Source organism: Ovis canadensis, chromosome 22, assembly GCF_042477335.2.
Source record: "Ovis canadensis isolate MfBH-ARS-UI-01 breed Bighorn chromosome 22, ARS-UI_OviCan_v2, whole genome shotgun sequence".
Lineage (NCBI taxonomy): Eukaryota > Metazoa > Chordata > Mammalia > Artiodactyla > Bovidae > Ovis > Ovis canadensis.
In genome coordinates this window covers 41,030,020-41,043,034 of record NC_091266.1, presented here as the reverse complement: position 1 = coordinate 41,043,034, position 13,015 = coordinate 41,030,020, and the positions used below count along the sequence as shown (strand labels likewise).

The following is a 13,015-nucleotide window of genomic DNA, read 5'->3' as shown; positions in this document are numbered from 1 at the left end:
TACCTCTACCTTGTAAACAATAAACATTTGGTAACAAATATTCAATATCTGGTCTGACATGGACACAATTCTGGTGATAGGAATGGGGAACCTTAGAATTCTATGGCCAACAGCCAGAAAAAGGAAGGCTGAGAATCTTTACAATCTAATTCCTGTGGGCCTCCAACCTTCCACATATAGAGCCCAGTCTTGCATAAGATATCCAGGTGAGAGTAGGACCCAGAAAGTCAGCTTAGAAAGGCAACACAGACATGAAAACATTCACATACTAAAGACATTGCATAACCCACTCTCTCCGGCAAAACTGGACACTTAGTCTTTCTACTCTTATTTTCAATCTCATTCAAAGATTGGTTTTCTGTTTTTTCAGTTCTGAATAGATAAGAGGCAGCAAGTTAGAAAGGAGAAGTCAAATTTAAAATAATAAGAATCAACAGCTGGTACCCAGATAGCAAGACAAATAGAAAACTTATGAAAAACAGATCAAAGAACCCAAAACCCAATCTTCCACATCATAAATCTACTATGCGTCTTCTGGTCCTAAGGCCCTAACTGTTATTATATCACAGTTCACTATCTGACATCTGCGCCAAGAGGCTGCAGGCAGAGAAAATGGGAAGCAGGGGACTAATGATATCAGTTAACTCAGTTTAAGAATATAGGGCTGCAACTGACCTATGTTGGGAAAAATAAAATGATTTTCGTTAATGATTATTGTGTTGGAGAAGGCAATGGCAACCCACTGAAGTACTCTTGCCTGGAAAATCCCATGGATGGAAGAGCCTGGTAGGCTGCAGTCCATGGGGTCTCAAAGCGTTGGACACAACTGAGAGACTTCACTTTCACTTTTCACTTTCATGCATTGGAGAAGGAAATGGCAACCCACTCCAGTGTTCTTGCCTGGAGAATCCCAGGGACGGCGGAGCCTGGTGGGCTGCCGTCTATGGGGTCGCACAGAGTCGGACATGACTGAAGCGACTTAGCAGCAGCAGCATTGTGTTGAATGGCTAAACTTCAGTTACTTAAAAAGTTCATTTATGTGGGCTTCCCTGGTGGTCCAGTGGTTGAGAGTCCACCTGTCAGTGCGGGGAACATGAGTCCAATCCCTGGTCTGGGAGGATCCCACATGCTGCCAGGAAGCTAGGCCTGTGTACCACAACTGCTGAGCCCCACGCCCTAGGGCCCGTGCTCCACAACATAAGAAACCACTGCAATGAGAAGCGCAAGCACTGCACCTAGAGAGTAGCCCCCACTCACTGCAACTGGAGAGAGCCTGTGCTCAGCAACAGAGAAGGCGCACTTACGTGAAACAGTTCTTTCCCCAAAGAAGCTGAATGAAAGAGGTTTTTACTCTAGTGCTTTGTTTTTTGCTTAATGATCATCAATATACTATCTTTTAATTTTTCCTCATCTCATTTGACCTTAAAGCAAAACACTTAAGGTAAAGAGAACAGTTATCATTAGTTATATTTGAGTGAATGGGAAACTGTGGCACAGAACAATGGGCATGTGTCTAAGAAGACACAGAAACTAGGCCAGAATTAGACAGACTGATTGACTTAGTTCTCCATCGAGAGCAGCTCCCACTGTCTTGACTCCTCTCCCTTCTGCCTGCAGTGCCCTTGTATCCAACCCTCTCCCTGCCCCTTTTCTTCTCCAAATACCTCTTACCATTCCTTCACTGCTTAGTTGGCCTCTTCCCTCCAGCAGCATCCTTCCCTCCAGCAGATAAAGAAGAACTTTCTCTGCTTCCTTACCTTGGTGATTCTCAAACTTGGCTGCTTGTAAGAGTCACTGGGGAGCCTTGGAATATCCAGAATCCTGAAGCCCTGCCCCAAACCAATGAAATCGAAACCTTTGGGGTTGGATCAAGGCATCTGCATGTCTTAAAGCTCCGAGATGATTTCCATGCACAGCAAAGTCTTAGAATCACTGCTTTGCATGGTTTAATCACATCACTTATGCAGTTGCCCTTGTATGTCTTCCATCAGTTCAGTTCAGTTCAGTCGCTCAGTCATGTCCGACTCTTTGCGACCCCATGAATCGCAGCACGCCAGGCCTCCCTGTCCATCACCAACTCCCGGAGTTCACTCAAACTGATGTCCATCGAGTCGATGATGCCATCCAGCCATCTCATCCTCTGTCGTCCCCAACTCCTCCTGCCCCCAATCCCTCCCAGCATCAGGGTCTTTCCCAATGAATCAACCCTTCGCATGAGGTGGCCAAAGTACTGGAGTTTCAGCTTCAACATCAGTCCTTCCAATGAACACCCAGGACTGATCTCCTTTAGGATGGACTGGTTGGATCTCTTTGCAGTCCAAGTGACTCTCAAGAGTCTTCTCCAACAACACAGTTCAAAAGCATCAATTCTTCAGTGCTCAGCTTTCTTCACAGTCCAATTCTCACATCCATACATGACTACTGGAAAAACCATAGCCTTGACTAGATGGACCTTTATTGACAAAGTAATGTCTCTGCTTTTCAATATACTATCTAGGTTGGTCATAACTTTACTTCCAAGGAGTAAGCGTCTTTTAATTTCATGGTTGCAGTCACCATCTGCAGTGATTTTGGAGCCTCTCAAAATAAAGCCTGACACTGTTTCCGCTGTTTCCCCTTATATTTGCCATGAAGTGATGGGACCAGATGCCATATCTTAATTTTCTGAATGTTGAACTTTAAGCCAACTTTTTCACTCTCCTCTTTCACTTTCTTCAAGAGGCTTTTTTAGTTCCTCTTCACTTTCTGCCATAAGGGTGGTGTCATCTGCATATCTGAGGTGATTGATATTTCTCCCGGAAATCTTGATTCCAGCTTGTGCTTCTTCCAGTCCAGCATTTCTCATGATGTACTCTGCATAGAAGTTAAATAAGCAGGGTGACAATATACAGCCTTGACGTACTCCTTTTCCTATTTGGAACCAGTCTGTTGTTCCATGTCCAGTTCTAACTGTTGCTTCCTAACCTGCATATAGGCTTCTCAAGAGGCAGGTTAGGTGGTCTGGTATTCCCATATCTCTCAGAATTTTCCACAGTTTATTGTGATCCACACAGTCAAAGGCTTTGGCATAGTCAATAAAGCAGAAATAGATATTTTTCTGGAACTCTCTTGCTTTTTCCATGATCCAGCGAAATTTGGCAATTTGATCTCTGGTTCCTGTGCCTTTTCTAAATCCAGCTTCAACATCAGGAAGTTCACGGTTCACGTATTGCTGAAGCCTGGCTTGGAGAATTTTGAGCATTACTTTACTAGCATGTGAGATGAGTGCAATTGTGTGGTAGTTTGAGCATTCCTTGGCATTGCCTTTCTTTGGGATTGGAATGAAAACTGACCTTTTCCAGTCCTCTGGCCACTGCTGAGTTCTCCAAATTTGCTGGCATATTGAGTGCAGCACTTTCACAGCATCATCTTTCAGGATTTGAAATAGCTCCACTGGAATTCCATCACCTCCACTAGCTTTGTTCACAGTGATGCTTTCTAAGGCCCACTTGACTTCACGTTCCAGGATGTCTGGCTCTAGATGAGTGATCACACCATCGTAATTATCTGGGTCATGAAGATCTTTTTTGTACAGTTCTTCCGTGTATTCTTGCCACCTCTTCCTAATATCTTCTGCTTCTGTTAGGTCCCTACCATTTCTGTCCTTTATCAAGCCCATCTTTGCATGAAATGTTTCCTTGGTATCTCTAATTTTCTTGAAGAGATCTCTAGTCTTTCCCATTCTGTTCTTGTCCTCTATTTCTTTGCACTGATCGCTGAGGAAGGCTTTTTTATCTCTCCTTGCTATTCTTTGGAATTCTGCATTCAGATGCTTATATCTTTCCTTTTCTCCTTTGCTTTTTGCTTATCTTCTTTTCACAGCTATTTGTAAGCCCTCCCCAGACAGCCATTTTGCTTTTTTGCATTTATTTTCCATGGGGATGGTCTTGATCCCTGTCTCCTGTACAATGTCACAAACCTCTGTCCATAGTTCATCAGGCACTCTATCTATCAGATCTAGTCCCTTAAATCTATTTCTCACTTCTACTGTATAATCATAAGGAATTTGATTTAGGTCATACCTGAATGGTCTAGTGGTTTTCCCCACTTTCTTCAATTTAAGTCTTTGTTTGACAGTACGGAGCTCATGATCTGATCCACAGTCAGCTCCCGTCTTGTTTTTGCTGACTGTATAGAGCTTCTCCATCTTTAGCTGCAAAGAATATAATCAATCCGATTTTGGTGTTGACCATCTGGTGATGTCTATGTGTAGAGTCTTCTCTTGTGTTGTTGGAAGAGAGAGCTTGTTATGACCAGTGCATTACTTAGATACAAATTTCAAAGAAGTAGGATTCTATTTTTTTTTTAATCCTTGGTGACATCCTTGGTAGACCATCAACAAATATGTTTTAAATAAATGATTACAACACTTTTCACTCAGGCAAAACAAGTAAGGCCCCAAGTAAGCCCCGAGCTCACTTGTGGGTCTTAAATAAAACTTTTCTTATGCTCAAACAAGATCTCAGTTTCCCGTCTATGTCCCAGAACATTTTTTATCAAGAAAATTACTCAACTGGTGAGAAAACAGAAAAAAGTCTACACAGACCTGAATAATGTGGGAAGTGGTTTCTTCCTGGGAATATTTAGTTTTATAACAATTACCAAACTCAGCATCATCACAAAAGGATCATTTGAAACCCTAAAGGGGAAAGATAGGAATTCTTCTTCAAAATTGAGAATTCTTGATCTGAGCAAGCACCAAGGACACAGGGGACAAAAGGACATAAGAAGCCACAGCCAAGCCTCCAGGGAAGAAACTGAAACTTCATGTGGCGCCTGGAACCACATGCTCACAGGTGCTATGATGGAAGTGCAGTTGCTACTGATGGAAATACCTGAAAAAGGCCAAGCAGCTTTCAAACCTATTTTTAGCAACTGAATTCTCTGTTCATATACAGTCTGCAAGTTCTAACATGTGCAATAGATCAAACAGGAACTTATCAGGAACCAGAAATGGCTCACCCAGACAACCATGCCCAAGAGAGCTGGGTGCAACAACTGTGAAACCATGATCTCGTTCAGCCCCTTCACTAAGCAGATGAGAAAACTGAGCTTCATACAACGGTCCAAAGACACACAGTTAGCCAGTGTTACTTGGCTCTAAAATCCAGTTTAGAACTTCAGGACAGCCTCTTTGTAGCACATGGGCTGCTGTGAGGAAGTGACAGAGCTAAACTTTGGTGTGTTTTTCTCTCCTTGTGGATGTGAATTCTAGAGAAAAATCTTCCCCAGAAATAAGAACATGAGGGAGGGAGGTATGTGCATGAGGGAGGTATTGAGGGGACAAAGGACAAATGCTTGACAAACTGATTTGCTAGACTCTTAAATTTCAAGATAATCTTGTCTCAACACATTTCTCCAACTCACACCACCAATATTCTCGTCCTTGATGTTTTGGCTCAAACTGCCCCTCCACCTGGAATTTTCCTTCTGTCCCACTCTGCATCTTCCCCACTTATGGTACAACTCAATACCACTTTCCATGAAAGCCTCCTGATCTTGACTAAACATTATAATGCCATGAGAAACTTCCTGAAAATACTGAATACCAATGCACAGGTCCCAGTCCCGTAAATTCTGGTTTCACTGGTCTGGAGCAATAGTCCTCTCACATTTTAGCTACATCAGAATCTTTTTATTAAAACAGATGCTAGTCTCAGCCCTCTGAGTTTTGTATTTGAGAGGTCTGGCGTAGGGCTCAATAATTTGCATTCTTAGCAAACACATAAAACATATGGTGTTGATAGTCAGGGGACACACTCGAGAACCACTACCCTGGAGTATCATCCAGGAATCAATAGCTTTTAGATGCTCACAGGTGATAAGGATGTGCAGTCAGAGTTGAAAATCACTCATTAGAGATTGAAATGCAACTTTCACAAACCAAGCTGAACTATCCCTTCCTTTTTATATATCAGTGAGGTAGTTAAAAGCATACATTCTGGAATCAGACACTCCGAGTTAGAGTCTCGGCTCCATCACTCAGTTGCCGTGGGATCACAGGCAATTAACTCAATCTCTCCTTGCTGCCTTTTTCTAATCTGCACACTGGGGATATCATAGTAGCACCCTTTTCAATGTTTTTATGAGAACTAAATGCATGTAAACATTTCAAATAGAGGCATACATCAACACCTAACTCTATGTAATGCTTACTAATATAGAGCTCACATTATGTGGAACTAATATTTTTTAAGTATAATATTTATTGAGTATCTAATGTACCAAAAATGTTATCATCATCTTTTTTTGGCCATGTGGCATGTGGGATCTTTGTTCCCCAAGCAGGAATCGAACCCACACTCCCTGTAGTGGAAGCACAGAGTGCTAACCACTGGACCTCCAGGAAAGGCCCCTTTTATTATTAATTTAATATGTCATCTCTCTTAATTCTTAAACAAACTTTTGAAATTGGCAGTATAATTTTTTTCAGATGAGGAAATGAAAATTGTGAGATGCAAATGGCCTAATCATTGGTACAGAGTGAGAAAGAGATGGATCTTAGATTCATACATAATTTGCTTTATGCCACCATCAATTATCTGTGTACCTCAATTTTTTTCTCCTTCTTTATTGTACTGTCCCTAAAGATAGGATTTAGATCTGATTAAATTATTTTTCCACTAGCGCCTAGCATTGTGCCTTCTTGCTCTGTATTATTAAATATTGCCTGAGTAGATAGATGAACACAAAAACCAAAGTAGTAATAACCCCAACAGTATGTTTAGGATAAATGTTGAAAACGGTTCCATAATACAGTGGAACAGATTTCATCTGTTTAATTAATCTCTAGGCAATTAAGTAAATAAAGTCTTCATTTTCCATTATTATGCTGTTATTTTCACCATTTATCCTCAAAGCAATATTGGATCTGTCAAACACAGTCATCTGTGATTTGCTTGACAAATGCACGACCATCCTTTGAAAACAGTAGGGCCACAAAAATCCAGGGATCTTATCTAGCTCAAATGAACACGGCTCCTCTAGTGGGCACTCTGGAAGCTCTCCTCCTACATCACAATAATCCCTGCCTCGGTCAACTGCTGGCTCCTCCCAGAGCCACAGATTTCTAGGTGTAGAACCCTATGCCCGTATTGTACTATATGGTTCTGTCCCTGTCTATAGCTGATTAGACCAGAGTAGATCCTCACTGAAGCTGGTTCAAAGACACGTTTCCCAGACTCTAGGACTGCCTTGAGAAACTGTAGCATGAGACTCAGAGAAACTTGTCTTGGACACCTTCAACTATTTAGCCAGAAAGAAGAAAGAAGCAGAGACGAGAGGTAAAAAAGAAAGAAGGAAAGAAGGCCCTTTGTGAGGTTATGGGATAGGGACCTTTGTGAGGTCTAAATGCATTCCCTTTCTGGGATTCTATTAATGTCTCTCTCTCTCTCTTTCTCTTTGTCTCTAATAAGCACAGAGATCAAACCAGTCAATCCTATAGGAAATTAACCCTAAAATATTCACTGGATGTGGAGAAGGCAATGGCACCCCACTCCAGTACTCTTGCCTGGAAAATTGCATGGATGGAGGAGCCTGGTAGGCTACAGTCCATGGGGTCGCTAAGAGTCGGACACAACTGAGTGACTTCACTTCACTTCACTTTCATTGGTGCTGAAGCTGAAGCTCCAATACTTTGGCCACCTGATGTAAAGAACTAACTCATTGGAAAAGACCCTGATGCTGGGAAAGATTGAGACAGGAGGAGAAGGAGACAACAGAGGATAAGGCGGTTGGATGGTATCACCAACTCGATGGACATGAGTTTCAGCAAGCTCTGTGAGAGGTGAAAGACAGGGAAGTTTCGCATGTTGTAGTCCATGGGGCCACAGAGAGTTGGACGTGACTGAGCAAGTGAACAACAACAAAATTAGTTACTGTTTCCCATACCCAGAATCATTATTAATATGCTCTCTAGAAGTTGCTCAGCATGTGCAGAGCCATTTCTGGACATAAGGGTTAGCTACTGTCCCTTTAGCATTCTGATTCTCCCAGAAAATTAAAAGGGCTACTGATTACTTTATCAGTGTCTCTAACAATAGGCTATGTTCTACTGGTGGATTGTAAAATACATCTAGCAGATCAAACCCCAATTATTTTTTATAAAATATGGAATGGAAGTCTCAGAGAGCATCTCATGTGGTAGACTAAGTATTTTTCATAACAGGTAAAGATATATAAGAAGATATAGGTTTATCCAGGGACATAAGTATAGCATTCCTTACCAGAGGAGCAGTATTGAAGGAAGGGAGGTAGGAAGGGAAAGAGAGAGAGAAGGAAGGAGGAAGGAAGGGAGGGGCCAGGGAGGAAGGAAGGAAAGAGAAACTACATGGTCTAATTTAATATAATACCTTTCTAAATTCTAAATGGCTAGAATGAAATTCAGCAGTCACATGAACTATTTTCAGGACAAGGCATACACACATCAGGAGGTCACTTGCAACAGATGAGGAGTTTGAACTCAACTGAAAAATCTCAGTGAACCATAGCTAATATCACGCTCATGCTGGCAGCAGCGATTTGAAGCTAAGCTTTGGTCACTGGGGTTTGTGCTAATATAGTCACAATCCATGAGGTTTTACCTGAATACAACTGAATAGCTGGTCTGCTAGGAATACAACCAGTAATCCGTTCGCAAGTACTGAATACTCACTATGTGTGAGCACTTAGGAAGCTGCCAACCAGTCTACCACACAGCCCATTTGTTTTCTACATACATATGGGCTATAGATTAGCATAGCTCTAGAAAACAAGGTCATGTCATATGATCACAGCTTAAGGAAAGGTTGCTCATAGAAAACTATTTGAGCCTATTAAACAGACCAAACACATTGCCTCATTTATAGAGGGACTGCAGAGAACAGGCAATGCTCTTATTCCCAGCCTTTAGATTTTGGAATGTTCATTCTCAGACCCCACAACCTATCTCCTGAGAGCACCTTTAATAGGTATTTATGGGGAAACACACAGAGGGAATTTCAGTCTTGTTGGAAAGGTGCAGTGGATCAGGTAGGCTTTCACAGCAATGGGGATAAAAGGAGCAGGCTTGAAGAATATGTGGGATTGGAAAGCCAGAAAGGAGAGAGCGATGATATGGCCCAAGGCGTGATGGTGCAAATAGGCATGATGGGGAGGAGACTACTGAGCAGCAGTCGTAAGAGACCATTTTGGAGACAGAATAAGAAAGGATCTGAAGTCAATGAAAAGCCACCATACCGGGAATTATGAATTGCTTCCTGCAAACTAAAATCTGTGACATTCCATAACATTGGACAAATTCCTATCTTTCTGTAGGAACATTCACTCTATTTCTTTAGAAGTTAATTCTATTAAAACATCTTTTATGAACTGTTACTTAGAAAAGTCTATACTTTTTAAAAATGTTTTATTGGGAGATTGGGACTGACATATACACACTACTATGTATAACAAAATAGATAATAAGAACCAGCCATACATCACAGGGAACTCTACTCAGTACTCTATAATGGCCTATATGAGGAAAGAATCTTCTAAAAAAGAGGATATATGTATATGTGTAACTGATTCACTTTGCTGTCCAGCAGGAACTAACACAATATTGCAAATCAACTGTAAGTAAAATGTTAGTCGCTCAGTCACATCTGACTCTTTTTGCAACCCCATGGACTACAGTCTGCCGGACTCCTCTGTCCATGTGATTCTCCAGGCAAGAATATGGGAGTGGGTAGCCATCCCCCTCTCTAGGGGATTTTCCTGACCCAGGGACTGAACCTGGGGCTCCTACATTGCAGGCAGATTCTTTACCATCTGGGCCACCAGGGACAACTGAATCAACTGTACTCCAATACAACTTTTTAAAACTTAGGACAACCTAATAATGTTGCTTTATCTTTATTTATTTTTGGTTTCTATGGGATATGCTTAAAATATCACAACATGTGTTGTGTGACCCCCAAATGGCGGTGCATTGTGGGGATCCTCTCATGTCCTCATTCACTGAGGTCCTGAGCCAATACCTGAAACTTCCCAAATGCTTCTTGTGTGTCCAGCATGGACCTCAGCAGAAAAATGAGGGTCAGGGGCCAGACGTAGTGGAGGGGTTAGAAAGTGGGGTAGGATATAATTTGAGAGAGAAATAGGTAATAAATATATAATAAAGATGTAGAGATCAGTTAAACAAAACAATTCAGTTCAGTTCAGTCGCTCAGTCATGTCTGACTCTTTGCAACCCCATGGACTGCAGCGCGCAAGGCTTCCCTATCCATCACCAATTCCCGGAGCTTACTCAAACTCATGTCCATAGAGTCGGCCATGCCATCCAACCATCTCATCCTCTGTCATCTCTTCTCCTCCCGCCTTCAATCTTTCCTAGCATCAAGGTCTTTTCCAGTGTGTCAGTTCTTCAGGTGGCCAAAGTATTGGAGTTTCAACTTCAACATCAATACTTCCAATGAATACTCAGGACTGATTTCCTACAGGATTGATTGGTTTGATCACCTTGCAGTCCAAGGGACTCTCAAGAGTCTTCTCCAACACCACAGTTCAAAACCATCAATTCTTTGGTGCTCAGCTTTCTTTATGGTCCAACTCTCACATCCATACATGACTACCGGAAAAAACATAACTTTGACTAGACAGATCTTTGTTGGCAAAGTAATGTCTCTGCTTTTTAATATGCTGTCTAGGTTGATCAGAACTTTCCTTCCAAGTAGCAAGCATCTTTTAATTTCATGGCTGCAGTCACCATCCACAGGCAGTGATTTTTAAGCACAAAAAAATAAAGACATTCACTGTTTCCATTGTTTCCCTATCTATTTGCCATGAAGTGATGGGATCAGATGCCATAATCTTAGTTTTTTGAATGTTGAGTTTTAAGCCAACTTTTTCATTGTCCTCTTTCACTTTCATCAGGAGGCTCTTTAGTTCTTCTTCACTTTTTGCCATAAGTGTCATCTGCGCATCTAAGGTTATTGATATTTTTCCAGGCTCTCTTGATTCCAGCTTGCATTCACCCAGCCTGGCATTCTGCACGGTGTATTCTGCATATAAGTTAAATAAGCAGGGTGACAATATACAGCCTTGATGTACTCCTTTCCCGGTTTGGAACCAGTCTGTTGCTCCATGTCCAGTTCTAACTGTTGCTTCTTGACCTGAATATAGATTTCTCAGGAGGCAGGTAAGGTGATCTGTTATTCCCATCTCTTCAAGAATTTTCCAGTTTTTTGTGACCCACATAGTCAAAGGCTTTGGCATAGTCAATAAAGCAGAAGTAGATGTTTTTCTGGAACTGTCTTGCTTTTTTGATGATTCAGTGGATGTTGGCAATTTGATCTCTGGTTCCTCTGCCTTTTCTAAAACCAGCTTGAACCTCAGGAAGTTCACGGTTCACGTATTGCTGAAGCCTGGCTTGGAGAATTTTGAGCATTACTTTGCTAGCATGTGAATGAGTGCAATTGTGTGGTAGTTTGAACATTCTTTGGCATTGCCTTTCTTTGGGATTGGAATGAAAACTGACCTTTTCCAGTCCTGTGGCCACTGCTGAGTTTTCCAAATTTGCTGGCATATTGAGCACAGCACTTTCACAGCATCATCTTTTAGGATTTGAAACAGCTCAGAGACAATTAGGAAGGAACAAAAGTCTCACCGCAGGCTGGGGGACTGGAGAAGGAGAGAGTGGGACAAATAGAGAAAGTAGCATGGAAACATATAGATTACCATATGTAAAATAGATAGCCGGTGGGAATTTGCTGTGTGACTTAGCGAACTCAAACCAGGGCTCTGTGACAACCTAGAGGAGTGGGATGGGGTGGGAGCTGGGACAAAGTCTCAGGAGACAGGGGACATATGCATACCTATGGCTGATACATGATGATGTAAGGCAGAAACCAATACACTATTGTAAAGCAATTATCCTTCAATTAAAAGTAAATAATTTTTTTAATGAGAAAAATCACTTTATCTTATTAAAAAAAGAAGTCTCACTGCCCCACATCTCCTAAACTGGAGTCTGGGATGACACAGTCAGTGTTTATTGGGGTTGCCTGATTACACTAGGTATTATTTTTAACTGATAATCTGTTTTTAGGACAAGAACTTGTCTCTTCTATGTCCAGTGGTTAGGAGCTTTGGAATCATCAGTCCTAGGTTCTAATCCTGGCTCTATATATATTAGCTGTGTGACTCTGAGCAAGTTACTTAACTTCTCTAAACCTATAATTTTCCATAAGAGTCAAAACTTCCTTGTTTTGTCTTTATGAACATGAAATAGCATATGCACATATTTAGAGAATATGCCCAATGGTTCCTGGCATCTTACATTCAAACACACACAAAGATGTGCACACACACATACACTCATCTGAATACCACTGATTGCGTAGAAAGTGAGAGAGTCATTTCCTAGGCAGGTTGGTAAGAAGTCTAGGGGTCCCCAAGGAGAGAGGGGTCTGGAATTCTCAAGGAGGAAGAAAAGACAAACTTTTCTTTCCTCTACATTCCTTAGGATTCTATAACAATAATGTATCCTGCCTGAGGACAGTCTCTGGATTAAACCTTCTGGCTAATCCTATTATCTTAAAATGTAAATTATGGGAGTGAACTGAAGTTGCTCAGTTGTCCAACTCTTTGGGACCCCATGGACTGTAGCCTACCAGGCTCCTCTGTACATGGGATTTTCCAGTCAATAGTACTGGAGTGGATTGTCATTTCCCTCTCCCGGGGATCTTCCCAAACCAGGGATCAAACTTGGGTCTCCTGCATTGTAGACAGATGCTTTACCATCTGAGCCACCAGGGCAAATTATGGGAGTAGGTTTGGTCTTTACAAGGATTATATAACAATGTATCCTGCCTGAGGACAGTCTCTGGATTAAACCTTCTGGCTAATTCTGTTACCTTAAAATGTAAATTTCATACTGTTCATGGGGTTCTCAAGGCAAGAATACTGAAGTGGTTTGCCATTCCTTTCTCCAGTGGACCACAGTCTGTCAGCTCTG

At 41.7% G+C, this 13,015-nt stretch overlaps 1 protein-coding gene across 1 annotated transcript in view; it reads right to left on the bottom strand.

Moving 5' to 3' along the window:
• Window positions 1-13,015, bottom strand: part of SORCS3 (sortilin related VPS10 domain containing receptor 3) — a 650,432-nt gene that overhangs the window by 191,759 nt on the left and 445,658 nt on the right. The window lies entirely within an intron of this gene.